This window comes from Mesoplodon densirostris, chromosome 3 (genome assembly GCF_025265405.1).
Source record: "Mesoplodon densirostris isolate mMesDen1 chromosome 3, mMesDen1 primary haplotype, whole genome shotgun sequence".
NCBI lineage: Eukaryota > Metazoa > Chordata > Mammalia > Artiodactyla > Ziphiidae > Mesoplodon > Mesoplodon densirostris.
The window spans coordinates 72649537-72677115 of record NC_082663.1 but is presented as its reverse complement, the minus strand read 5'-3'; the positions used below and the strand labels follow the sequence as shown (position 1 = coordinate 72677115).

The 27579-nt window shown below is 38.9% G+C and overlaps 1 pseudogene; it reads left to right on the top strand.

Moving 5' to 3' along the window:
• Window positions 1–183: 183 nt before the first annotated feature.
• Window positions 184–23284, top strand: LOC132486789 (protein RER1-like; annotated as a pseudogene).
• Window positions 23285–27579: the final 4295 nt, after the last annotated feature.

Below are 27579 nucleotides of genomic sequence, written 5' to 3'. Positions count from 1 at the left end.
AAGATTTTTTTTTTTTTTTAATGTATAGTTTGAGAAGGTGTAAGATGGTCAAAGGGCCCTGGCACTGATCACATCACTGATTTCCTTGGTGTAGAGTTGGGCTTTTTGTTTTTGTTGTTGGGTTTTTTTTTTTTTTCCTTCGATTCAGACAACCAGTGGCATATGGTTTCATGATTCACAAAGATGGTCCTTGACTATAGATTTGACGATCTCAACATAACTTCCAGGCTTGCCAGAGCTGTGTTACAGCAGAGAGAGCAAATAGCTCATGATATTTCTCCTCTGATGAGTAAGCTCCAAAATCGCAGGTTTAAATTTGATCTGGGATTGAAAGAAAAGGAGCTATGTCCTCCCATGCCAGCATCCATGCTTTTCTTTGTCAGAGGTGAGTGTCTATTTTTGTACCATTGACCCATGGCTTCAGGGGCCAAAAACTCAAATAATGCCCAGGTGAATCCTGTTGATTCAGACTGAATACACATTTGCTCTTTTCTATACCTTTCTATTCTTTGGAATTCCAAGCGCTTCCTGAAATTTAGCTTTCGTTCTAAAAATCTGGTGACTGTTTAATAGAAAAAAATTTCACCTTCTATACACAATTAAAGTCAGTATTTTCTAACAGAATTAGCTAAGAGTTGGGAGCCAGGAGATTTGCCTGATGATGCTAAGCTAACTCACAGCTACCTTGTGAGGATAAGTGAAAAAATGAAGTGGAACGGTGTGTTGGAAATAAACTAAAACACCAAAACAACAAAAAAAAAGTGGCTTGTACAAGTTAATCTTGACTGTATTTTAAGAATAAAGTTAAAGGAAGCCTTCACCTGTTGATCCCTGATTTCAGAAGGCTACTTGGAGTTACTGCTGTTGGAATGTGTTGTCAAAAATTTGAAGTATTTTTTCCAATGAACAGATTATTTCCACCTTAATCTCTGTGAGATGCTCTGCCATCACCCCGTACACCCATGGTCCTCATTCTCCTGTCTCCTCGCAGCTATTTCTGGTGCTTTTGTTAATCCCAAATTAAACCCTCACTTCTCTCTCATGCTTCCTCTGGATACTTTCTCACCTTTTTACACAGTTTTCAGGGCCCAGGAATTACGACTTTTTTCCTACTGAGCCCTTTGACCACTTGTCTGTCTCCACCTTCCACTACTCCCTCACTGAAAGCTTCCTTTTTTGATATCACGAAATGGTACAGATATCAGTGAATATGACTTGAAATAAAGAAGGAAAAGAAGAAATAACAGAACATATCTAAGAAAAAGGAGGGTGCTATGTTGAAGGAAGCAGATGTCAATACGACAGCAGATGGTGTAGATAAACTCGGTACTAGTATGGTCAACTTGTTGCATTTGCCACATGGTCGCAACTGCAAACCATTACATACAAAACTCAGAAGTATAAAAAGCTATGCAGGTGGTTATTCATTGATGCTCTGTAGTCAAGGGCTATGCCACAATCAATTCTTTCTATATTTGTCCAAGAGGCAGAGTACCTCACAACGTGTAGGTCATTTTGTTTAAAAGCTAATAACTTGTGAGGAGTCTTATTTTTATGTTAACAGTAAACAATCTCCTCCAAAGTTCAAAGGAGAGATATATGTATACTCCTCACACCCCTCGGACTCCATTTTGTAATAGGACACAGCTTCTTCTTAGACAGATGCCTCAAAAGAAGAAGTGAATGAATGTACATCACTTTGTCTTGATAAAGTAGAGAAAGCAATGTCCCTGTGGCAGCTTATTTCTTCTTCACTCTGTGTGTTGGAGGTGAAACAGGAGGTGGAGTCCAGGGAGTGACCAACATCACTGTGCTTTAAATTGTAATAACTTTCGAAATCCGGGCTTGGGAGATAAATCTGAAGCTAGGGACACATTTAGGCTCCAGGTTGCTGTCAATAAATAGATCATCCCCAAATCTCCAATGGTTCCCAACTGAATATAAAATAAAGGCCACACTTATCAAACTGACATTTAGAGCTCTCCACAATCTGATAGCAACCTATCTTTCCAACATTTAAGCTGCTATTTTCATTCACTAACCCTCAGTTCCCTGTAGAAAAATCTATTCGCTGTTACTTAAAAACATTGTATGGATTCCAGGGGCTGCAATTTCGTTTACACGTATCCCTTTTTGAGACGGCTGCCTCACTTCTCAGTTTATCTGAACAACATCCTCGCTTTACATCCAGCCTAAAGGCTCACGCTGTGTTCTCTTCCCAGTTGCTCTAGACCATGATGATTCCCTCTCTCTGCTGATCATCCAGAGAACTGATCTCTCACAATACTCATTAGGCTTTTATTGTGGGCTATCTTTGGTTACGAGTTAACATTTTTTTCCGCAAGCCCCGTCCTCTCCACCAAATTCTTCTGTACCAGGTGCTGTGATTAAGTCCCAGAGAGTAAGTTCCTTGGAGGCAATCACTCATTTCTATGTGCAGCCTTCATAGGGCTTAGAAAAGGCACTCACGATTTGTCAATGGATCATTTTATTGAATTCCTGCATTTTAAATATAAGTGTATAATCAATGTTAAGTGTTTGACTCCAAATTTCTCCAACTGTAGAGACTTTTGCCACGTTGAGGCTGGCTTTATAAAAGCATATTGCTAGGCATTAATGTAAGCCTGAGATAACACCCTAAAATCAAAGATAGAAAAATACAGATTGAAAGCCTAAGAAGTAAAGTAGAGATAAAATAAAAAATTTCCCTTAAAAATCTGCAGTAACGTGCTCTGGTTTTTAAGATATCTTTTCAATATAACTAATAGTCTGACCATCAACACAGTACTACAAGAGAGTTTTTTTTTTCAAAAACAAGAGGTCTGTAGGATTGACCCCATCGGGTATTGACAGCAAAAATAAAACATATAAACTAGACTGTGTTGAAAATACTGAGACAAACTTGGTCTGTATACTCTCAGCTAAGCTCTGAAAGAAGCACTCTTCTGAATAAGCTGGGACAATGGAGCATTCTAAAAAGAACTTAGGAAAGGAAGTTAGGGAAGGTGACAGTGTCTAGAAAAATAAATGTAGTGACAAAGACAAATTTTACACCAGCTGCAGTGTGATTACATCTATATAGGACTACTGCACAAACTATGCCAAAGTAACCATTCCATTCAGCCAAACAATTGGAAATTCAGTCAGACAATGAAGTGGATTGACTTCACTCAGTTAATTGGCCAGTCAACTGAACTGATCGAATGTGCAGGCATTAAAAAACTTTGCTTGTAACTAAAGTGGCCTTAAAATTCAAAGAGCAAATAGCTGTAAAAAGCATCTTCTAAGCTTAAAGTAACATACAAAATGTGGTGTCGCAGACCATCAGCTGTCCGCCGAAGACATGTGCTCCTCTCCATAGTGTAGAGTTGTTACTGGAAAGTGCCTATTCTGCCAGAAACTCCATTTCCCAGCCCCCTTGCATTTAGGTGAAACCATCTGACAAGTTCTCATCCAAAAAAAAAAAAAAAAAAAAAGCCTAAGTGGTATGGGCTATTTGGGGGATGATTTCCTAAAATCTATTCATGCCTTCACCATGATTCTTCTTCCCCTATCTGCCCAGGCACTTCTTTGCATGCTTTCACCATTGCTACATATTGCTCCTTGTGGTTGGGAGAAATTTTGCCATAAGCTAAGAGTATTAGTCAGCTCAGGCTGCTATAACAAAAAAATACCATCGACTGGGTGGGTTAAACAAAGGCATTTATTTTTCACAGTTCTGGAGGTTAGGAAGTCTAAGATCAAGGTGTCCACAGATTTAACTCTTGGCAAAGGTCTTCTCCCTGGCTTGCAGAAGTCGACCATCTTGCTGTATCCTCACATGGTGGAGAGAGGAAGCTCTAATGTCTCTTCCTCCTGTTATAAGGACACTAATCCCAACACAGGGGCTCTACCCTCATGACTTCATCTCAACCAAATCACCTCCCAAAAACCCCTAATAATACCTCCTACTATCATCACATTGTGGGTTAGGACTTCAACATATGAATTTGCGGGGTTGGTGGGGGGACACAAACATTCAGTCCATAAGAGTAAGATTTCTACACCCAAATCTGATATTTATTCATTTCTATTTACCTATCCAAAGTTTGAAAAGAGGTTCAGAAAAGAGCCCAATTATTTGGGGAAAACTGGGACCACTGTCCATGCATTATAATTCAATATTTGATTATAATAAAAATAATGATGGTGATGATGATAATAAAAAGTGAACAGGTTTTTGTTTGTTTTTAAATAAGAGATTCTTTACAACAATTTGTCGAAATAAATATCACGTTCTAAAGGCTTTTCTTTTTAGTCTTTCAAGGGAAAAATAATTTCTTTCAATTAAAACTGAACGAGTCAAAGCTTAAGAAGTCTCTCTATAATTATGTTTAAGCCTGTTGCAATTTATTGCCCCCAAGGTATTCATTGGTAAGACCTCTAGGGCATTACTATAGCCGTAGTGTTAAAGTTAACTTATTCAAACCACAGTCCATACAGGTAAGCCCCCTGCAGAGCCCCTACTATTACTCAGTGCAAGGAACTACATTGTCTTCCTAGCCATCTAATTTAGAATGAATTTAGATGAGCTCTTATCTGCACTGTAGTCTTGTGGAGCCAGAAACATTACCCAGAAGCTGGACCAGGAAAAATAGAAAGTAGGGTCCTGTGAAGTGCAAAGGCATGAGACAAACCTTAAGTGTCCATAAGATCTTAGAAATGAAATACAGTTTACCTAACAGTCCTACAATTTCTTTCACTGTTAGCTAACTAGCATTTACAAAGTTAAATGAGAAGTAGCTTAAGCAAAAATCCCATTAAAAAAAAATTTAAGAACTACTTTTCCTTGCTTTGAACTGATTTTCCTATTTCCCCCCAAGTTAGGCTGTTATTTGGGGTTTCCAAATATAATAGTGCTTCTGACCATTCTTAATTGCACCATAATGGGTGTTAAGCACAGGAGAGTGTGCAAACAGACTTGACTTTTCTAGTCTTTGACTGTTCCTTGCCTCTGGCCTCTGTCAGAGAGGCTTGCTAACTGCATCTCAGGGGAGCAATCACACGGCTTGACTCAGCCTGTGGCTCTGACTATTGGGACTTCCTGAAGTCACAACCACTTTGGCGTCCAGAACTGGGGCACGGCGTGTCTACTCTTCATAAAATCCAGAGATTGCAAGGGAAGTGTGAAACGCGAGAACTGATTAGGGATGCACCTTAAATGGTATCAAGGGACCCAGTTAGCGATGCAAAATATGAGATAATATAAACATAACATTCACTGCCAGTTGATCACTTATGTGAGCACCATGAAAAGCAAAATACAACAGAAAAAAAATTGGAGATGAGTAACAAATACAAGATTTCCTCCAAGATAATTTTGCATAAAAGTTCAGTTTCATGGGGAAAAAATGCATAATAAAATGACGTGGAATGATATGCCAGAAACATTTGTTATGTCTATTTGTTTTTCTGGAACTTGCTTGGTATTAATCATTTGTAATGGGTATATCCAGTCTTTGTTATACATATACCCTTCCTTTCTTGCATTATTGATTGAGAGAATTGAAAGTTGGAAGATGCAATTATTTTGGCTGTATTTAACCTTCTGTGACTACAAAGAATGATTCCATTTTCACTAGTAAGAAGCCAAAGTAATTTTAATTCAGGAATTTCTCTTTTAATTATTAGTTTTTAAAGAACACAGCATTATACTTAGCAGAGGGTCCCTTTCTTCCTCAGTATTCTGGTGTAGCTACTCTCCTGTCAGCCTAGACTTTCAGAGAGAAGAGGAAAAATCTTCATAAAAGCCTTGGCCTAATTAACAAGAATGAACTAGATTTTATGATGAACAATTTATAGGCAGTTAATAGAGCTCATACATGGTAGCCAGGAGCTAGATAATTTATCATAAAAGGAATCTCAGTTACACTCCTAATCCTCATTCTCTTGATACTACAACCAACTGCATTCACAATTGCTACTTTTATAAGCTTTGATTTACTGACAAACGATGCTGCATTTTATAGAGTCATAATGAGACTTATAAATGCAGTAAATTCTTGTATCTCTGCCCACATGCTTCATATTCTTTGCCAAACAATTTACTCTTCTGCATTGTTATCTCTAGATAAAAATAATTTTTCAAAGATCTCCTAAGGATTCTTCACACTAGCACAAATGAGAATAAAAAAATAGCAAATTGTTTATTAACCATCCTAAGTATTTGTTGAAAAGAAACTGATTTATCCCTAAAAGAACAATGCAGCTATTGTAATGAGTTTTGAAAGAGTAATACTTTTCAAAACTACAAATAAGATAAAAAAGCTAATATCCAAATGTAATTTCTTAAAGAACAGAATTTAAAGTAGATGAGACCCAGGAAATCATATTGCCTCTTCCCACTTGGTGTCTTACTGCTGTTTCTGTTTTAAAGTTATAGCAAAATACAGCACACTGGGTGGACAGAACTGGGTGACTGTATATATACTGCCATCAGATCAGCTACATTTCATTTATCCATTGATCTACCAAGGGTTTCCTGAAGTCCTCAAATTAGATAACACTTCCTCCAGGAAGGCTCCCCTGACTACTGGTATCCCTTTTATATGCCTTCTTACCATCCTATTCTTCCTCTTACCACAAAAACAAATACTGCTGGATTGTAACAAACACTACTGCCTAATTAGCATTCCATCCCCTCATTGACCATGAGCTCCAGGACAGTGAGGACCACCATTTTCTCACTCTGGAGTTGAACACAATGCCTGGGACATATTGTATTTGTAACTGAATGATATTCTTGGTTTCCAGAGCCTGTTAATGTAAGTGAGAATAAATCATTCAAGTTGTATGAATCAGCAATAAATTTGGTCACTAAAATTGACAGTGAATAAGTGTGTATTTTAAAAAGTTGAAGAGTCAAAAGTCATGACTTTCTATACTCCTTTCTTATGACCAGCATTATAAGTATTTTTAAACATTATGCTCTGTTTAGACGTTCCGCATTTTAAAAGGGACACGTTACAATAAAAAAAAGGTGATAGCGAAAACAGTAAAAATAAGAAATGACTAGAATAGAAATCCAGGGGAGAAGGTCAGAGAAATAGGATTGTTTGACCTGAAACAGATGTGCTAAATATTACATTAATCAAGGTCTCTGGGGACACAAAGAAACTGCTGCCTGTTTCTTGAAGGGCCCGTTGCAAAGGTGTTTAGGCCCCCATAAATAACAGCTTCCTGACCTAAGAGGCTAGGAGATGTGAGATTATGTGTCTATGGGTCCACTCAACAGACCATTTTTCAAATGATTAGGGATTTAGTTCTGCCTGCCAGACAACCAGTTTTTGTATAGCTGATCAAATTACAGGCACATGGTCAATCTTAGTTTATCAACTATTCCCAAATATCAAATATGTCTCTCTTTCAACCAGGGTTTCTCATCTCCTATTGAGAAGTTATAAAGATAGGTTCTATTATTTTTTACAGCAAGACATTTTTTCTAGTAGAGAAAAGGGGAAATGATCTTTTTTCCTCTCAGATTCGCCCTATCACTACAGAGAAGCTGAGGCTCAAACAGATGTCTCAGAAGTCAAACCCATAGCTGCCAAATCACCCACAAAAAGATAGCATCCTCAGCACACTCAGAATGGCTAGTAGGAGAATGCAGCTGAAAATCTGTTAGTTCCTTGACACCTTTTCCAATGTAGTCCCTGTCACAGATGTGCAGGGACCCCAGTGCAGGCCGTGCAGAGACCCCAATGTAGGCCATGCTCCTGGCAATGTGTGCTGAGTTTACCAGCCCAGCAGGGCCTTGACAGCCCATGATACCTAGGAGAGATGGAACCAACAATTCTTCTGCCCTGAGTCAAAATAAAGCCTAAAATCCTATCTTTTATGATTCCTAATGTCAACTAAAAATAATAGAGGTGGTTAGTTCAGACCTAAGATTCACCTTGGAGATTTTTTCTAATCGTACATATCCCCCAAAGTGTCTTTTTTCCAAATGGAATTGGTCACTGACATGTGGATGTGCTCCTAATAGCAAAATAAAAATATTCCCTGCCTGAAGCATTATAATAAAGTTGTCTTTTTCCATTTCGTTGTCTCAGAAGATTTAATCAATTGACATGACATCTGGGGCAGGTCAAAAGGAGCCACCTCTATTAATTTATAATTGCAATAGTCAACTTATTGATGGCCTTCTCATTACTTTAGCTTATTTTTATCAGTTTTAGTTTTTAAAATGTTGTTAAACTGTAAACTTTCTTGGGAGTTGAGGATAAAAACCCATACCCTTTTTAATCCTGAGTTCCCATTTTTAAAAAAAATCCAGCCCCAAGGAAAATTCTGAAGTGGACACACTTGTCTGCAAAAAAGCTGGCTTTCCACTTAGGAAGGTTTCCTATTGCTTACCTAATTTTAAGAGCCCAAGATCTTCCTCCTACCAAAGTCTCATCTAAGTTTTACATTAAATGAAATTTTGAAAGTGTATTTAATTCTTCTAAGATAAAACCAGGTAGCCCCAAATTTATAGTCACCTTCTTTTTCCAGCTCAGGAAAAGACCTATTAAAAGTTATTTCCAAATGCATGAGAACATTAATCAATAATTTTCTTCTACCTGCAGTATTGTCTCTTCTCTAGTTATAAAATAAAAGCCATGTCTCCTTATTAAAGAAGGAGTTTGTGTGTGTGTGTGTGTGTGTGTGTGTGTATGTATGTGTTTGCATGGGAGAAGTGGGAGAGGAAGCAGCAGAATGAAAGAAATACAAATACTTCCTAGGATGCTGAATGGCACAAAGTAAGCAGTTGCCTCATTCCGCCTACAACTAAAACCAAATCTGCCCTTTTGTTCTCCCCACTCCCTCCTCCATGACCCCCAGCCCCTCCAACCCCTCACCAACCTGACTCCTGGGCAGGAGCCAGCTTCCCTGTCTTTATCTTCCTGAGTTTACAAGAGGATTCTGATGACCCTATCTCAATTCTGGCAGCAGAGAGCTAAGTACTTTACTGACAAGACAAGGCTTGTCCCAGGCAGACAATGGGAAGTAGATAACTGTTAAAAATGCTTAATTCCAAACATGGGAATGAATTAGCTGAATCGCTTTGGTAATGATTTTCCTCACTAACAAATACCAGGAGGAAAAGCATTCCTTAGCACAGTGGTGTGTACATGACAACTGGTTGGGTTCATTTACTTAACATGCTTTGCATAAATTGTGATAAATAGTCTACATTTTTCCTGATATTGTCTCCATCTTATTGTGAATTTCAAGTCTTAAACAATGGCTGTGTTTTAAATATTTGAGAACATACCAGACAGGTACCCTCCGCCCTATTACGAAAAATATTACAAATACTAGCTAACTTGGGGAATCTGCATCCCATATTTGTTCCCCACAAAGCTTATAAAATGTCTGTGCATATTTGCATTTGCATGCAAACTTTCTTGCTGAACGTAAGTATACTCACAAAGTCGCTGCCACTCTCTTATTTGTGCAGCCAGAAAGTCTGTTAGAACAAGGGCTAAACTGCATGCACAGTTCAGGGCATCTTTGAATGGCACACCCTCTCTACAGAATGTGGGCCACTCATCTAGACATCCTAGTATTTTGACATAAGCCCTGTCAGATAGAAGATTCCATGCTACCAGATACACCTCTTTTGAAAATGTCATCCAGGGTAGAAATTGATTTTCTGCCTCAAATGCAGCTGCTGCTCTGAGAAACCTCCTATCCTATTAAAAGTGTCCTTGTTCCACCTCTATCTAGACATAGGGCACATGATGAAATTGACATATTTGTAGGAATGCAAAATTCTCACTGATTCATTCATTCAACAACTGTATACAAATCACTGTTCTAGATGCTGGAGATGTGGCAGTGAACAAGATGGCGAAGGTCCCTGCTCCCATGGAACTACTTTCTATGATTTCAAATAGTGTATTATTATGAAAAAATAATATGAAACAGGGTAATTTGCTAGAGAAAGATTATTTTCGATTGAACAGTCAAAGAAAACCTCTCCCAAGGCTGTGATATTTGAGCAAATCATACACAATTACAGATATTAAATAACCTAGTAGAAAGGACACAGGATTTGGAGACAGAAGACTCAAGTTCTAATTTCTTAAAAGTCCTTAGGCAAGTTCCTGAAAGCCTTCTACCTTTTAGCACAGAATTGGTATCCCACTGGGGACATCTCTCATTCTCCCTAAAAGGGTTGAGCCTGGTTCAACTTGATGAGCTTTTCCATTATGATATTTATATTATGACTAAAACCCGCTACATCCATCTTTTTGAATATGAAGACTCTAAATCAATGGTTCTCAACCCTGAATGAACAATAAGTTGAAATCCTAACCCTGCTGGCATTGTTTTAAATGCTGAAGTAAATAATGTAATACAAATTAGTAGAAAGGATTCAGAGGCACAACATACAAGCAGCTAAGAAAAGGGGGCAGGGTGGGGTTTTCCAGGATTGGTGAGTCTAATGTCTCTGGATGCTCCACTGCCTTAGAGAAAACCACCTGATAGAAGCGAAAATTTTTGAAGCAATTCAACACTTTCATAGCAGATTTATCGCAGGTGATTTAGCATTAGATATCTGTATCAGGGCAGAAAAAAAATCCATGTTAACATCATCAAGCAACATTCGAATCAGAGGTGATGTATGTGTTTGTGGTGTTACCACATTTGTTACCACATTTTTTTTCAAATTATGCAACAGAAATCACACTTTCTTGAGGTTAAATACTGCCCTACTCTCTTCAAAAGATTTTAAATTTCACACCTCCACCCACATATTAAATTAGTAGTCCAAACCAGATGGAGGTTAGCATTTTAGGTTATAATGACTATCTGGAGAAAGTCTTTCCTTGCATTGCCCGTACCTATCGCTTTTACCTTTAGGCTTATTCGTGCTTTGCTTGATTTCTGATGTTAAAGTGCATTTAAATGGTTCTAAGTCTTACTCTGACTATACAGTTTGCCATATCATGGCCATGTGAAGTGGCTCAAAAATAGTTTTGTGATAGGTCATTAGGAAGAACCAAGAGAGAATTCAGAGATGAATGGGAAGCATTTTAATAAACAAACACATTCAAAAGCCAGCACCTTTTCTCATGGTGCTTTCTATCACCCCCACCAAGAATACATTTCTTCTTTCTATTCACATTTTACCCAATTTTCAGGGCTGAACTCTACCTTCATCTCCTTTCTCCCTCTACCAGCCTTCTAGAATGCATAGTTTGTGATGTATATGTACCATTGACTTGTCGTCCCTCTGTTTTTGTATTTGATTGATTTAACTGAAGTATAAGTCCCTTCAAGATAAAAAAAAAAAAACATACCTTACATTGTTGTCTCTTAATAGCTTCTAAGTAGTTAGACTAGAATCAGGCAACAAATGGAACTACTTTTGGAGAAGACTTCTTGTCTAGGGCTAGAGCTTGACCTGAATCATGTATTCAGAAAGAAATAGCAGAATAGACCCACTAAGCATATTCCTGGTTAGAAACCAGTAGTTTTAGAGACAGGAGGAAAGATCTCAGAATCTGAAGGCAGAGCTAGATTTGGAAGTTAGTTCAATCACTCCTCTGTAAAATGGGCTCACAGAATTCCAATAGGAATAAAAGTAATATGTGTAAAGCAGCTATACAGTGACTAGCATACAGTAAGTGCTTGGTAAATAATAGCTGTTATTATGATGGCCCAGTATTGCTTGAATAAAAAGACTTCTAATATATTTTTGCCTGCAAATCCTGGATGAAATGAGACATAAAAAATTGTAGGCAAAATTAAAATTTGTGAGAAAGATTAACTGGGTCCCACTGAGCACTTGGCTCCAAGTAAAATTTGGATCAGTGTAGGAAGAAGACTACTCTTTGACTTCTCTCTTATCCCAGAAATGCATCTTTTTTCCTTCCTTTAACATCTTATAAAGCGTTAAAGCTTCCATGTTCTAGAAATTACAACAATGTGGTACAAAGGAAAGAGCCCAGGATTTGAAACAAGCATATGTGGGTTCTGGTCTCATTGGAAGAAAGTAGGCAAATATCTTTACCTCTGCACCTTGTTTTGATCCAATGTAAAATGGGCATACCTACTCCCCAATGCTCTTGAGAAAATCAAGATGGTTTACAAAACATCAATACCTTGGAGTTGATCAGCCAAACAAGTCAGTAATCAAGTAAAAAAAAATCAGTGGATACTGCATTGGTATTTATTGTTTACCATAAGCAAAGAACCATGAAAGACACAAAAGAAATCAGAGCCAGAGAACCCAGTCAAGAAGAACTAGTCACCAATGAGACTGCAATTCACTTAAATAGGGCACAAAACTAAATGAACATAGTGCCAACTGTGAAAACACAGAACATTCTGTACAGAGTGATGATACACAGAGCTTGATCATTAACCTCCCAGGGCTATCACTCAAAGGCCACCTCAACAGATCTCTAATCCACCTCTGAAAGCCTCATTTCTCAAGTCTTGCTTGGGAATTGCTTCAGCCAAGTTGAAACACAAGCTATCCCCAACCATGTGCTGAACTTTCCCTCTGTTTGCTCATGCTCTTTCTTTGCACATCTAAACACTCGGCTACCCAGAATTTTTCCCCCTTTTTAAATCTCTTCCATTCATTACCACACATCCTAATGGTCACTTTCTCCATGAAGCTTTCCTCGGTCTTCAAATTAACTACATATTCATTTTCCACTTTTGAAACCCCCATTTCATTTTGTTAGTGGCAGTCTGTACAGTCTACTTACACGTTATCTTTTCCCTCTTGGATTATAAGAGAGAAAACTTAACCTCCTTCACCTTGTATCACCAACAACTTGTTCATAGTAGGTATTAACTAACTTTTTGAAAATTATATTTACTAATGGAACTTGATTGAGATGCTTATAAAACATGCAATCTTAATCTTGATTTGAACAAAACAACTCTGTGCTACCTCATTCATTTACTCCTTAAATAGGTATTGGCACCTATGATATGTAAGTCTATGGGATACATGCAGGGAAACAGCTGATTGTGGAAGCAGATGATAGGGCTTTCCTAGAAGAAGTACAGGATGGGATGCCTGGGGGTGGGGAGGAGATACAAACTCATTCCTTAACGCTCTCCAGTGGACATTTAATGACTAAAAAAAAGAGTTTTCTCAATAGGTGATCCATGCATCAGAAAGCTGGCTTTGACACCAACCCTCTCTCTACAAAGAGGGTGGGAGCAGAATGATTCAAGTTCAGAGAGACAAGAGACACGGAGCAAAGGCAAGAAGAAGACCCTTCCCTCTCTGCATATTGAACTTTTAGTCCGTATCAGAGGAAAATATTGGGAAGATTGATAAATATTTCCATTACCCTAATAAAACTTCATGTTACATACAAGCTATTATTTTCACCATTATATCTTTTTCTCACTTAAAAAAAATCGATTCAGAACAATTGAATCTTAGAAATGGTAGTGTTGAAATATGGCAAACATCTTACTTGCAGCAGCAATAAACTTGACACTGAAGCCTAATGTTTTTTGTATATTCCTTCTCTATTTCTCTTTTTGGATTATAGATTATGAAAGAGGGATTTTATGCAGCAGTTGGTGACAAAATATATTTCTTACTAATGTGTAATATTTGCTACATTAATAATTTTATGGCTTTAATTATTGATGCAAACTTAATTGTGCCCCATGTCCCTTTTTCTTGCAGCTCAATAAAAACTATATATTTCTTTAATTAGGCTTCATTTGAAGACTAGAAGACAATGCAGGGGTGGTTTCTTGCTAATTCACCTATCTATAGCCAGGGAAAAAACGGAATTAGTGTCTTCAGTGTAGTTTAGCAAGAAAAAATATCTAACTGTTCTGAAAGTGTGACTTTCCTTTGCACAGTTAACCTCACCCAGAGGCCAGGAATATATAGGCAACTGAAAGCGAACACTGCAACAGGGGATGATATTCTCCCCTTCCTGGCTCTGGGGAGAAATTTCATTGATTTCAGTAGAGATGGAAAGGAAAAATTGGGGTCACCTACATGGTTATCATACTGTCTTCCCTCTTTATATTCTCGACCTTACTCAAAATCTAATCTTAGTCTTTCCTGCTTGATTCCAACATTTTGTTGTGGTAGTCCACTTACAATCACCAGGAGTATTACAATCACTTTATTCTGTGTCCAAACATTTCAAAACAATTACCAGAAAGCCTGGATGGAAGGAAACTAACATTTGCTAAGCATCTGGTCTGGGTTATACAAGGTGCTTTCAATCAATTATTGCTTTAATCTCCAGGGGTCACAATCGCAAATGCCAAGAAGTTCAAAAATGAAGAGAGCAGATAGGGCTTGAGAAACAAGGAGCCCTCGGAGCTCCATCTTTCATTTTCCACTTTGATAGAGAAGTGAGTTCAGAAAAAAAAATGTGACCACCTAGAGGGGTGGGATAGGGAGGGTGGGCGGGAGGGAGACGCAAGAGGGAAGAGATATGGGAACATATGTATATGTATAACTGATTCACTTTGTTATAAAGCAGAAACTAACACACCATTGTAAAGCAATTATACTCCAATAAAGATGTTAAAAAAAAAAAAAAGGCAACAGACATGGAATGCAAGAACCCAAGGGGGACATAAGAAATTTTAAAAAATTAAGAAAAAAGAATAACATTTGTAACATTCTGTGAGAATAACAGTAGAGCAATGATTGCAGATGATACTCCATCTCAGTTTCAGGTGGACTTCAGGAGAGACAGGATTGGCCAACTGGAAGGCTCACGTCCCATCTCAGTGAGATTCTCAACTCTGGCCCACCACTGCCATGCTGAGAGCTCTTCTAAATTTTTAAGTGAAGCTTAAAAGCTTCATTCTTAACTATATTCGTTTTCTAGTGTTACATGAAAGATTACCACAAATTTAGTAGCCTAAAACAATACAAATTCATTACCTCACTGTTCTCCTAACTCAGGAGGTTGAACTGGAGTTGGCTGGGTCATGTGCTTAGGTGTCACCTGGCAAAACTCGAGGTGTTGGCAGGCGCTATAATCACATCTGTGACTCTAGAGTCCTATTCTAAACTCACTGATGGTACAATTTGTTTTCTTGTGGTTGTATGACCAAAAACCCTATTTTCTTGCTGGCTGTTAGAGACTATCCTCAGCTTCTAGAGGCTACCCTCGCATCCTGGCCCTGTAGCCTCCTCCACAGACCCTCTCACCACATAGAAAGCTTACTTCTTCAAGCTTAGCAGGAGAATCTAATGCTTCAAATCTCTCTTACCTCTTTTAGAAGCTCACCTGAGTAGGTCAGGTTCATCCAGGATTATCTATCTCCCTCTTGATTAGGTCAAAGTGAAATGATTAGTGACCTTAACTACATCTGCATCATCCCTTCTGCCCTATAATGTAACATACTCATCAGAGTAACATACATCTTTTTCCCAAGTCTCCTTCCTACTCAAATTGTAGGGGATTAATGCAAATCGGGGAGGGGGATCTCGGTGGCCATCTTGGAATTCTGCCTACCCTGCCCTTTTCTCAAGCTTCCAACAGAAATATAGCACTCTTAAAAAATGAGCTGCTGAAAAGAAAAAAAAAAAAGAGCTGCTGAATAACCATGAATACTTTAACTTCCTTTCATTTTCTACAACTGCTTTGACCTCTTGGCACTATCTTATCACATTATCTGATTGGTCCAATGCCCATCTATATTCAGTGCCTGTCTCTAGTTTTAAAATTTCAGTGTTGGAGCTTTTTCCTGCCATTTGATAAGCATAATAAATAGTTGTCACAAATGAAATTTGCACAAAAGCTGACTGTGATGTCAATAGCAGGTATAGTTTTTGTAACTGTAATGTAGGTTGATTCTTGAAATCCTAAATTTATCATTAGTACACTCTATTCAGAGAGAGTTACTCTCTTGATATACATAAAAAATTCAAACTTCAAAGCATTTTAGAAAATGACAGGCATCTGAAAGTCCCATTTTTATTCTAATGAAAATATCTTTTACCAAGAAGTTAAGATTTCTCACAAAACGTAAAGGGACTTAAAAAAATAAGGGTACTAAAAAGTGTTATTATTCTCGGCAAGACAACTCATAATCATGTTGATTTATGAAAATCTTCAAGGATTTACTGAGGCAATTGTAAGGTAAACTCAGTTCTCACAATGAAAGGAAAATGCTTTGGTAAGTTTTCTGGGGTTTCCTTTCAGCTTACTTGCTTCTTTGCCTATAAAAATATTTTATATCATTTTTTTTCCTTTTTTTTTTTTAAGAAGATGTTGGGGGTAGGAGTTTATTAATTTAATTTATTTATTTTTGCTGTGTTGCATCTTCGTTTCTGTGCGAGGGCTTTCTCTAGTTGTGGCAAGCGGGGGCCACTCTTCATCGCGGTGCGCAGGCGCCTCTCACTATGGCAGCCTCTTGTTGCAGAGCACAGGCTCCAGATGCGCAGGCTCAGTAGTTGTGGCTCACGGGCCTAGTTGCTCCGTGGCATGTGGGATCTTCCCATACCAAGGCTCGAACCCGTGTCCCCTGCATTAGCAGGCAGATTCTCAACCACTGCGCCACCAGGGAAGCCCCTTTATATCATTTTTAAGGGCAAGCTATAAGCAATATTTATGTTCAGAGAAGAAATCCATCTATAGGAATTCAGATTTAATTTTAAAAACAGGTAAACAATCCTATAAACAAAGTCAGTGATTTCCCCAGGTACTTTTTGAAAATAAATAAAAACAAATCATCTCTGGTTGTCTCATTTGTTGTTTGAACACTAAACAGCAAGACATTGGGATTTTTGAGAGCAGCTGTATTATTTTAGACTTTACAAATCTATATAATAATTCATGATTTAGAAAAGAACTGTTGGATTATCTAGCTAGTCTTTTTTAAGAGTAGCAGTTGAAACAATCAGCTTACTTCATGCATGGAAGAGAATTCCTCAAACTCTCCCCCTTAAACAAATATTCAATCAGTTAAATGACAACGTTGTTTAAAAGAGAAGTATTTTATACTTCTCCAATTCTTATCGATGAATCTCTCATTCTCAATTTTAAAATTTGTTGTGTCAACTAAACGCCTGTAAGTGGATTGACATACTTTTTATAGTACATATATTAACTAGATCAATTCAACCAAATGCCAATATTTCACCCTATCTGATTTTCAACACAGCATGTTGGTAAATACTTATAGAAAAATATGTCTGTATATATTGTTTCCAGCTTGAGAAGATTAATATGGTTATACAAATGTAAGCCTAATTTGGAAGTCTGACGTGATAAGCAACATTTCCAGACACTTTTTGATGTGCCAAGGGTGATTTTTGAAAAATTTGTGATAAGTTTATTGTGGTCATTTGGTAAAAATAATAATTTCAAAAGACTAGAGAAAAGCTAGCATTATTAATAGGAAAAAAAGCTCATTTTAAAAGCACATTCTTATTGATTTTTATTATATTTAAAAATAAAAGCAAAGCCAGCTTTAGCTCCTGATCTACCTCTTCATTCCTATTGAGTAAACAGAGAAATTTCTACATGGTATAATTTGAGAAGCACTGAGCACCTTCAACTGGCCTTGCTTAATCCCGGTGACTAAGACTTCAAGACTTAACTTTAAAGGCATTGGCAACCACCATTTAAAGGCAGACGTTATCTAGCAGGGGTAATGTGTAAAGTCATTATCACATAAGATAAGTTCTGAAAGATAAATTGTGGCCTTCTAATGAGTCCCTAGCAAAATAGGAGCCAGAGTAGTCAGATTTAAAGAAGTTAGGAAAAAGAAAAGTCATCTACGAAAACACCCCAGCCATAATAATAATCCAGTGAATATCCGTGGAGTTGAATCATCTTGAACAGAGAGCAACAGACTTCACCTCTGGGACCCTGTCAAAGGGTAACGCTTTGTAGCTGAATCTCAAGGGAAAGTTTGAGGCCCAGGGGCAAGGAAATGAACAGAGGCTGCAAAAAGAGGTAAGGAGAGTACCCATATCCATGTTTGGATACTTGAAACAAAGTAGAGGTGAGGAATCAGGAGATGTTGTATAAATACTACCCAGAGATATGCCTCTCCTTCCACAAGTATAAAATTCAATCTTGTTACATAGCTGATAATTCATTTTAGAAACCCATGAAGGTTAAACTGACACCTAGAATTCTTTACAGAAATTTTTTTCACATATCTAGGTAGCTTGTAAGCGTAATTTTCATATCATTTAAATAAAACAGAATAACAAAGCTTCCCTTTTGTATCATGAATCCATGGGACAATTTAGCTATTGGCTTTAGCTAAAAAATAGAGCTATTGGTGAGCAACTTGAACAATCACCACCAAGTATAAGATTAAGCCAATTTTGCACTTTTCAGTGAATTCAAATCTGCAATATGGTCCTAATGGCAGAATGTATCTTTGGTTTCACTGTCTGGTCCTTTTACCCAAGATAACATAGATTGCAAAGTTTAATTTTATACTTATAACCATTAGCATTTATTTTTCTCCAACAGGGTATCAATAAGTTTCTGCCAGTGAATTGGCAAAATCATGACTCTTCTTAATTTATTTTTTGCCTCTCAATAATTTTGCAACACAGCTCTGTTTCTAGGAGCTCTGCTTTTACTTCTTGTGGGAGAAAAGAAATTTGTTTGCACAATGCACAAGATCTAGGGATCTGTAACATGAGAAACTGAGCAATTGTTTCAATATATCCACCAGTAGTTTTCAGAGGGTAGGATCATACAACTGTATTTAATCAGAAGAACTTATCACAGAAGCTTGGGATACAAATGTCAAGACATTGCATATGATGAAGTGTTGCCTGTTAGTATCCAGGATATCCAGAGTTCAAAGGGAAAATCCACTAGAAAAGGCTTCCCAGAAAAGTCAGGGACTTCTGGATAATAGTTCAAATATGCCTACTCCTTACTTGAATGACTGATCATATTTCCTTGATTCAAGATACCCATTTTTCACAACTATGGTTTTCAAAATCAGGAAGCAACTTTTAATCAAGGTACACTTTTAATATTGTGATTTTTTTTCCTTTTTTTGGAAACTTATTATTTAATCAATGGTGAATCTAATGATCAGTGGTTCTTTAAACTCAAGAAAATAGGTATTCCAACAAATAGGTACAAGATCAAGAATAAGAAGAGTAAAACCTTACGAGAGGACCAATATTTGCCCTGATATGTAAAACCGCAGTAAATGAAGAAAAACAGAAAAGGAAAAATTCTGTACTGTGGTAGGGATCTTTGCTATTAGACACTAGATCTATGTTTAAAAGCATGTGGAATGCTTCTCCAGCCTAAATTTAGTATCCTTGTGGGGGAGAGAATTTACTTGTTATTTATAAGTGCCCTGTGTGTGTGTGTGTGTGTGTGTGTGTGTGTGTGTGTGTGTGGTTTCCAAGTAATTCAAAGCACACTAGAGACCTTAACACCCTACCTACAAAATGACAATTATTGTTTTCATGAAAGATAAATGATTACATTTAAGAGTGGTGTTAGCAAAAGAAATTTTTTTTCATTGAAAAGTTGTAGTTTGACCTGTTTTGACACATTAAGGGGAGCCTTCCAATCTGAAATTTTTTCTTAACTCATGAGTCAATCAAGTAGTTCTGAGACTGTAATTGAGCATTTTGTCAATACAAGGAGACTTAAAGATTATCTAGAACACTTAACTCATTTCACAAACAAGAAAAATGAAGTCCAGAGTCATTTGCTTTGCCCAAGGTTGCCTAATTAATTAGTGCCAAAACCATGGGTAGAACCCAGTACTTCTTTTTGCCAGTGTAATGTTTTTTTTCAGTGGAGAAGAGTATCTCCTTCCATAAACATGATAGAATACTGTGGTTCTGGGAGGCTTTGCCAGAACCTACAAATTGAGCCCAGGTCTCAGAGAAGTTTTGAGAAAGCACAGCTCAGTTCTACCACAATATTTCAAGTGGTTCTCTGTACTTCTCTGGCCACTATGCAGAGATATAACGTCTATAGGATTTTTGTAGTGGACCTGGGAATGCCTGCATTCAAACAGTATTTTAAGTGGTCGAGGAAGTCTTTAATAAGTTAGAATCATGCATCATTTTGAGAATTGGAAGAGCTCTGTGCAATACATTTCATTTTATTCCCTCAATTTATAGAGGAGGAAGATAACATCTGGGAAAGTAACATGGCCTATCACATGCTGATGGGTGCAGGGTCAGGACTGGAACACAAATTTCCTTGTTCACTGCTTTTTCATGACACCACACAGCTTTACCATGAATTATGCCCAGGAAATGGAAAGATGCAAAGGTGAAATAACCAAAGACAGCTTTCTATGAGAGATTTCTCAAGCAAATGATGAAATTGGTGATACTGGTCCTCAGGCCTGGCTAATTCTCTATCCTTGTCCCTCTCAGTGGTCAGTGTCCTCCCTCATGGGTTCTCCCCTCTCTTGCTATCAAAATATACTTTTTAGGAAAGGTTTCACAAGCTATCTTATATCTTCTTAGCAACTGTATTTGGTAGGCATTAGTATTAACATTGCCATTTTAAGATGTGAAAGTGAAAGGTGCCTGAGGATTGAGTTACTTCTCCGTGGCTCTACAGTTTTGTAAGTGGCAAGCAAGGATTCAAGCCCAGAAGTGTCAGGATTTTAGCACTTTTCTTTAAACATTGCTAATTCAGCACTGTATCTAGAACACAGTATGTGTACAATAAATGTGAGTTACATGAAAATAAAGGAGGAAGGAAGGAAAGAAGGAAGGAAGGAGGGAGGGAGGGAGGGAGAAGAGACCTATTAAGACTAAGTTGTGATGAATAGCATTTGAACTTGCTATCTTTCTGTTTGCATGTGAACGGGAAACAAAATCTTAAACTGAAGAAATAAATTGGAATTTCAGGCATCTTCCAGCAGGGTGAGAAATTTGGCAGAAGAAGATAAAGGTGCCCTAAAATTCCATGTTGGCCTTTTCAGAGCTTAGCAGTTACAAACTCAGGATAAAATAGTTCTATGATTATTTCAGAGAGGACTTTTCATGATGCAGGAAAATTATCAACCCTGTTTCTGCCCAAATACCACAGGCAGAATATTCCATGAAGTCCAGGGGTGGTTCCTTCCCTCAGTTTCCAAACAGTTAGTTCAGAGAGCATCAAATGCCAGAGGTGGATAGTCACAAAAGTTGGTTTAAAATGTCCGGGTCAGTGGTTGCCCAGTAGAGATCAGGGCAGGCAAACCTAGAGTCAGAATGCAGGTCTTAGAGATTTCATTTGCAATATCTTTGGGTTCATTCTCTAGATTTGGCTAAGGCTTTTAGGTTCTACGAAGCGTTCGCAGGGAGGCCTAGCCATGGAGTCAAGCCCTCTTCCTGGAGACTTCATCAAGTTCCTCCCCGTTCGTCGTTCTGTCTATATGAGGTGGCAGAGGAGGGGAGGGAGAGGTAGGACCAGAATACAGAAGCTCACAGGGGAGGGAAAAGGAGGAGGACTGGCACATTCTTGTAAGTTAATTCAAGTGAGTCATTCAAGGATCCAAAGGTCTGAAGGCCTTCTGGATCATTCTAATGTCATTTTCTGCATCTTCTTAGATTACCTATGGTCCATCATCTAAGAGTCAAAGCCAGGTTCAAGGCTCTGCAGAATTTAACTACTGATCAAATGGTCTTGGACAAATCACTATATTTGTACCTCAACTTCTCACTTACACTGATGATGATGAATAGTTGTGTGACCCACCTCACTTGATGGATGCAAAGAAAAAAAAGCCTTTTATATTGTAAAATATTCTGTAGCTGTGATTGTTATCATTGCTTTATAATATGAATGTGCTACTGTACTGTTGGGCCTTTGTTACTTCCTTCCTTTATTTTCCCTAAACTGTGATACTTGAAGGGCACACCTTACAAGTGACAAGTCAGAGTGGCTTATCCCAATGACATATCCCAATGCCTCCTTATGTGTAACATTAGTTGCAAAGACCACTGCTATATAAATAGAATCATACCTTCTACCTACTTCAAGTAGATGCCATCAAACAAAGGTAGAACATACCTACACATGAATGCATAAGTTTCAAAACCTCACAATAGGACATAACATATATTTTTTAATAAAATATTTTCTAGGAAAAAAAGTTTAAAACAGTAGAACACATAATGTCAGCAATTTCTACCTTAGAACTACTCAATATATAAGACAGATCAAGGATTAAGAAAAACAGGGGCTTCCTTGGTGGCACAGTGGTTAAGAATCTGCCTGCCAATGTGGGGGACACGGGTTCGAGCCCTGGTCCGGGAAGATCCCACATGCCACAGAGCAACTAAGCCCGTGCGCCACAACTACTGGGCCTGCACTCTAAAGTCCGCGAGCCACAACTACTGAGCCCGCGTGCCACTACTGAAGCCCGCGTGCCTAGAGTCCATGCTCTGCAACAGGAGAGGCCACCGCAGTGAGAAGCCCATGCACCGCAACGGAGAGTAGCCCCCGCTCGCCACAACTACAGAAAGCCCGCGCCCAGCAACGAAGACCCAGCACAGTCAAAAATAAATAAATAAAATAAATAAATTTATTTTAAAAAAAAAGAAAAACAGGACTTCCAGGTACTCGGCTGCCTCTTCCCGGACCGAGCGAAGCGCCCACGTGGCCGCCACCCGCATCCTCCTTCCTACGGCCCTCGGGAGACCACGCTTGGCGGCAGTGGACTGCCAGCAGGTCCGAAGGTGACAGTGTGGGAGATTCCATCCATGGGAAACCTTCCGTGGTGTACAGATTTTTCACAAGTCTCGGACAGGTCTATCAGGCCTGGCTGGACAAGTCTACCCCATACACGATTGTGTGATGGGTGGTGACGCTGGGCCTGAGCTTCATCTACATGATCTGAGTTTACCTGCTGCCAGGTTGGTACATCGTGACCTATGCCTTGGGAATCCACCATCTAAATCTCCTTATAGCTTTCCTTTCTCCAAAAGTGGATCCTTCCTTAATGGAAGATTCAGACGATGGCCCCTCGTTACCAACCAAATAGAATGAGGAGTTCCAGTCCTCCATTCGAAGGCTCCCAGAGTCTAAATCCTGGCACGTGGTGACCAAGGGCATCCTGGTGGCCATGGACTGCACCTTCTTTGAGGCATTCAATGTCCCGGTGTCCTGGTGATGTACTTCATCATGCTCTTCTGTATCACGATGAAGAGGCAAATAAAGCACATGATCAAGTACCAGTACATCCCGTTCGTGCACAGCAAGAAGACATACAAGGGGAAGGAGGACGTGGGCAAGACGTTCGCCAGCTAGACGCGGCCGCCCTCCGCGGGCCCTGGATGGCCACGAGTTGCTGTGACGGCGCCTTCTTTCCTCACATAGAGTAGTTGATTACAAGGGAGTTATTTTCTTTTTAAAAAGGAGCTTCAATTATTTGTAACTGAGATATCAGGCTCTTGAAGAAACTTACATTCAAACAGAATCGCGTTGATTTATTTTCCAGTGCCGGTCAGGCGTCCAGCCGCTGGCCTTGCAGGGCGCAGGCCGGGCGGACAGCCGGGTGGGCTGGGGGGCGGGGGAGGTGGGGAGAGGAGTCGGGGTCGGCAGGGCCAGGCCCGCGGAAGGAGCCAGGACGCCCAGCTGCCGCCTCCCAGGACGCTCGCCTGGCCCCGCCGGCCACACGGAGGATGCTCACCCGTCAGTCCAGTGCGTGGAAGAGATTCTGCAGTTAACTCAGGGCTGTAATGCCAGTTTCCGAATTTCATCTCACTAGAGATGTGTTGAGTTGGCCTCTAGAATAATGACTCAAAATTTTGTTCTTAACTACCATGATTGCTTCTGAGGGCCTGGAATTATAAATATATATTATATTTTAATTGTTTGAGGTTATTTTGACACATTTCTTTGATACATGAAGGGTTGTTTTAACTTAAACGAGTTGTCATGCAGCAGCCCCTTTTCAGAGACACCTGGCAGGAGCAGCCAGTTCTGTGGCTTTTAACACATGGCTTTCCACTTTCTACCGGGAAACACCGGGAAACAACTCTGACCTGCATGTCAACATTTTTGATGTGATTAAAAACCAATACTCGTAAAAAAAAGAAAAAGAAAAACAGGACTTGCAGATAACAAATGAAATGTTTCACATATTCATTTCATATATTCATTCATATATACTTTATCCCATCCTTACATGTATATATTTAATCTAAAGGTAATAAATGTAACACAGATTGCAAGTTATAATCAAGAGTTTCATTTTTAATTGTTAATTGTTGTCCAACTTTTTAGAAAACAGAATACAAAGAGACAAAATTTCTTTAATAGTTCAGAAAGCACACCATAAGCTCTAATGGATAGATTAAGAAGCCAATAGTTAAAATTTGGAGATCTTACTATAAGTATTATAATTTTAAACTTTTTCTATAAAACTCAATTACTGCATGCATGCCAGTGAAATTAAAAAAGAGAGAGAAGGGACTTCCCTGGCAGTCCAGTGGTTAAGACTTCACCTTCCAATGCAGGGGGTGCTGGTTCGACCTCTGGTCGGGGAGCTAAGATCCCACATGGCTTGCGGCCAAAAAACCAAGACATAAAACAGAAGCAATATTGTAACAAATTCAATAGAGACTTAAAAAAGTAAATGAATAAAAAATAAAAACAGAGAGAAAAGTTTAAGCATTAACTGCTGTAAACATTTAAATAAATATAACATGTATCTACATATACAACTTTCTAGTAGGTATATATCATTTCTGCCTGATAATTTTCTCTCTCCTCTCTGTGTCTTCCACCTCAGCACAATATGACATGACACTTTCTATATGAAAATAAATGACACCACTTTCTCACTAGGTTCCCCTCAGGGAATAAAACTAATGGACAAACTCTCTGGGGTACCATGGGTGAGGAATTATACATGGTTGGTAGTAGCCTAGAGCTTGACAGGACCCAGGGTTACCTAACACAGTGAGGCCAAAGGAAATGGAGAAGAAAAGTTGAGGCAAGAGGAGTGATTTGAAAAGGCAGACAAAATGATAATGGGGTCCACATAAGGAAGACCAAACATAAGGTCAGAGGCTGGAAGGATGAGGACTGGAAGGCTCGGTGAAAATAGGTTCAAGACTACACAAAGGAGTCACAGCCCTGCCTCTATGAGGGTCCTGGTATGACGTGCCTGATGACATAGGAAACTAGACAGTTACTGACATGTATTTCTCAACTGATACACCATGGAGTCTATAATGGCACTCTCTACTATACAGCCATGCCAATGGGTGGTGGCATGCCCTCTCAGACATCTGTGGTCGACTTCAATTATTTTCTTGCTACCGTAAATTTCTATCCAAACTGAATTTTTAGAAACTTTAACAATGCATCTGTTGGGAGAAACATTGGGATTTCTAAACTGAGAATGCATATTATACTCATTTTAAGAAAAAATACATTTCAAAGAAAATCTTCAAAGGGTTATAATAAGTTTCCCTCTTAAAATCTCCAGTAACTAATTTAACAATGGTTTTCTTATCTTTCTCCAGTTGGGCATTTTGTTTAGCTCAAAAAAAAGAAATAATTATAATATCTCTTTTCTAATAATGTCAAGAAGTTTCTGTTATTGCCCAAGTGAAAATATTTCACCGTAGCCTAATTTCCTTCTTCATTATATAGCATAAAGATCAGGAGCCACAAAAATCATTATTTTCCTGATAACTTCAATCTTCCTGTTTCATAAAGGAAAGGAAGTGAAAGAAAACTACCTCTCAACATTCCCAAACCAGTTTGCTTTTGGATTTTGCATATTCAGGCAACTAACTGTTGGCTGTTTTACTGGTTTGAATAACCCATAAGGTACGAGAGAATCTAAGTTCTACATTAGAACCCACATCTGCTTATGCTAGAATGAAAACCCATCTGAGAATCAATGAAGCACATGGAGAGGGTCTAATTAAATCCCTATGCCATTTCCTTTAAAACTGTCAAATTGAAATTGTAATCGTGTATTCATTCACCCCCCAGTGGTGTAGTGGTAATTTTAGAAGTGGGAATATTTAAGCAATAAGAACCAACAGGGTGTGTTTTGCTAGGATATCAATGAGCCTGGACAGTTCCTGTAAGCAGCCAATAGACTGAAAACAAAGCCTTTCCTACATAGTGAGTGAATCAGGAGACCCTCTCCAAGTGTACAGCCACACTAATGACAAAGACATAATTCTGTATTAGGAATGAGAACTTATAATAGATGTATTGAGAGAATTATACTATGAAATCACACTAAACTCGTAAATGAAAATAATACAAAGCATTGGCACATTAAATCCAAGTGATAAAATGTTCAACAAATTAAAAATCAAACATCCAAGATTTCTGGCTTTTGAAGTCACCGTAAAATTCCTAACACTTGTTCTGTCCTCAGTCCTCTTTCTTCTTTGCCTAATTTTGTGGTTGCCTTAAATGACCCCCCAACAAGAATCTAACTGAATAAGTATGAGAGGAATATGTGCTCTGCAACTTGTTATTGGGGTACCTTTTGGCCTCATTTTAGAGGACAGCAATACTTTAAGAGTGAGTCTCTTTAGAGCATGGATTGAAATATCTATATGCTCTTCACATATACTAAAATATATGTTACCCAGGATGGTTTTTGCACTATGTTTAAATAACAAATACGAAAGAAAGGCAACCACATTGTATAGCTAATTCACTGGCTTCACGTAGATTCAGCCTGAGTTAAGAGACCACTGGGGGGCTTCCCTGGTGGCGCAGCGGTTAGGAATCCACCTGCCAATGCGGGAGACACAGGTTCGAGACCTGGTCTGGGAAGATCCTACAGGCCGTGGAGCAACTAAGCCCGTGCGCCACAACTGCTGAGCCTGTACTCTGGAGCCCGCAAGCCACAACTGCTGAGCCCACATGCCGCAACTACTGAAGCCCGCGTGCCTAGAGCCCGTGCCCCACAACAAGAGAAGCCACTGCAATGAGAAGCCCACGCACCGGAATGAAGTGTGGCCCCCCACTCGCCGCAACTAGAGAAAGCCCACCAGGGTATCTCCAGGCCTCATCAGAAGTATCTCCACGTTCTTGCTTCTAGGCTAGAGTGTGGCTTGATCTAGAGGCAGTGACCAAAAAAAAAAAAAAGTTCTGCAGATTAATTCGTTAAACTGCTTTCCTCGATATACTTGCTGACCAGAAAATTTGGTAGAGGCCAGTAAAAAAGGCTAGCATGACGGCGTTCAAGCAATCTGCATATTAAAAAGTCCTCCTTTCACTCACCTTCTCTCATTTCATACCTCCCATCCTCCTCCAAGCCCAATCCCAAACATGAACACATCTGTAGGGATGGGTGTCTGGCTGCTCTGCAGGCAGGAAAGATCATCAAGGGGGAGCAAGAATGGAGAAAAGGGAAAATAGGGAGTTCGGTGTTGCTTTTGCCCTCCCCACTCTTTATGCCAGCCCCCCTCCATACAAAATCCTCTTAGAAAGCTTTCCTCAGTCAAGCTGGGCCATCCTCCAAGGTCACTGTATACAAATATAGCAACCTCAGAAGAAAATTAAAGGGGGGTTCCATTGTCCTATTTGTCTAGGGTGTCCTTCAGGAAAGAATGAAGATAAGCAATGTTGACAGTTTTAAAAATTTTTAAATAAAGTAAAA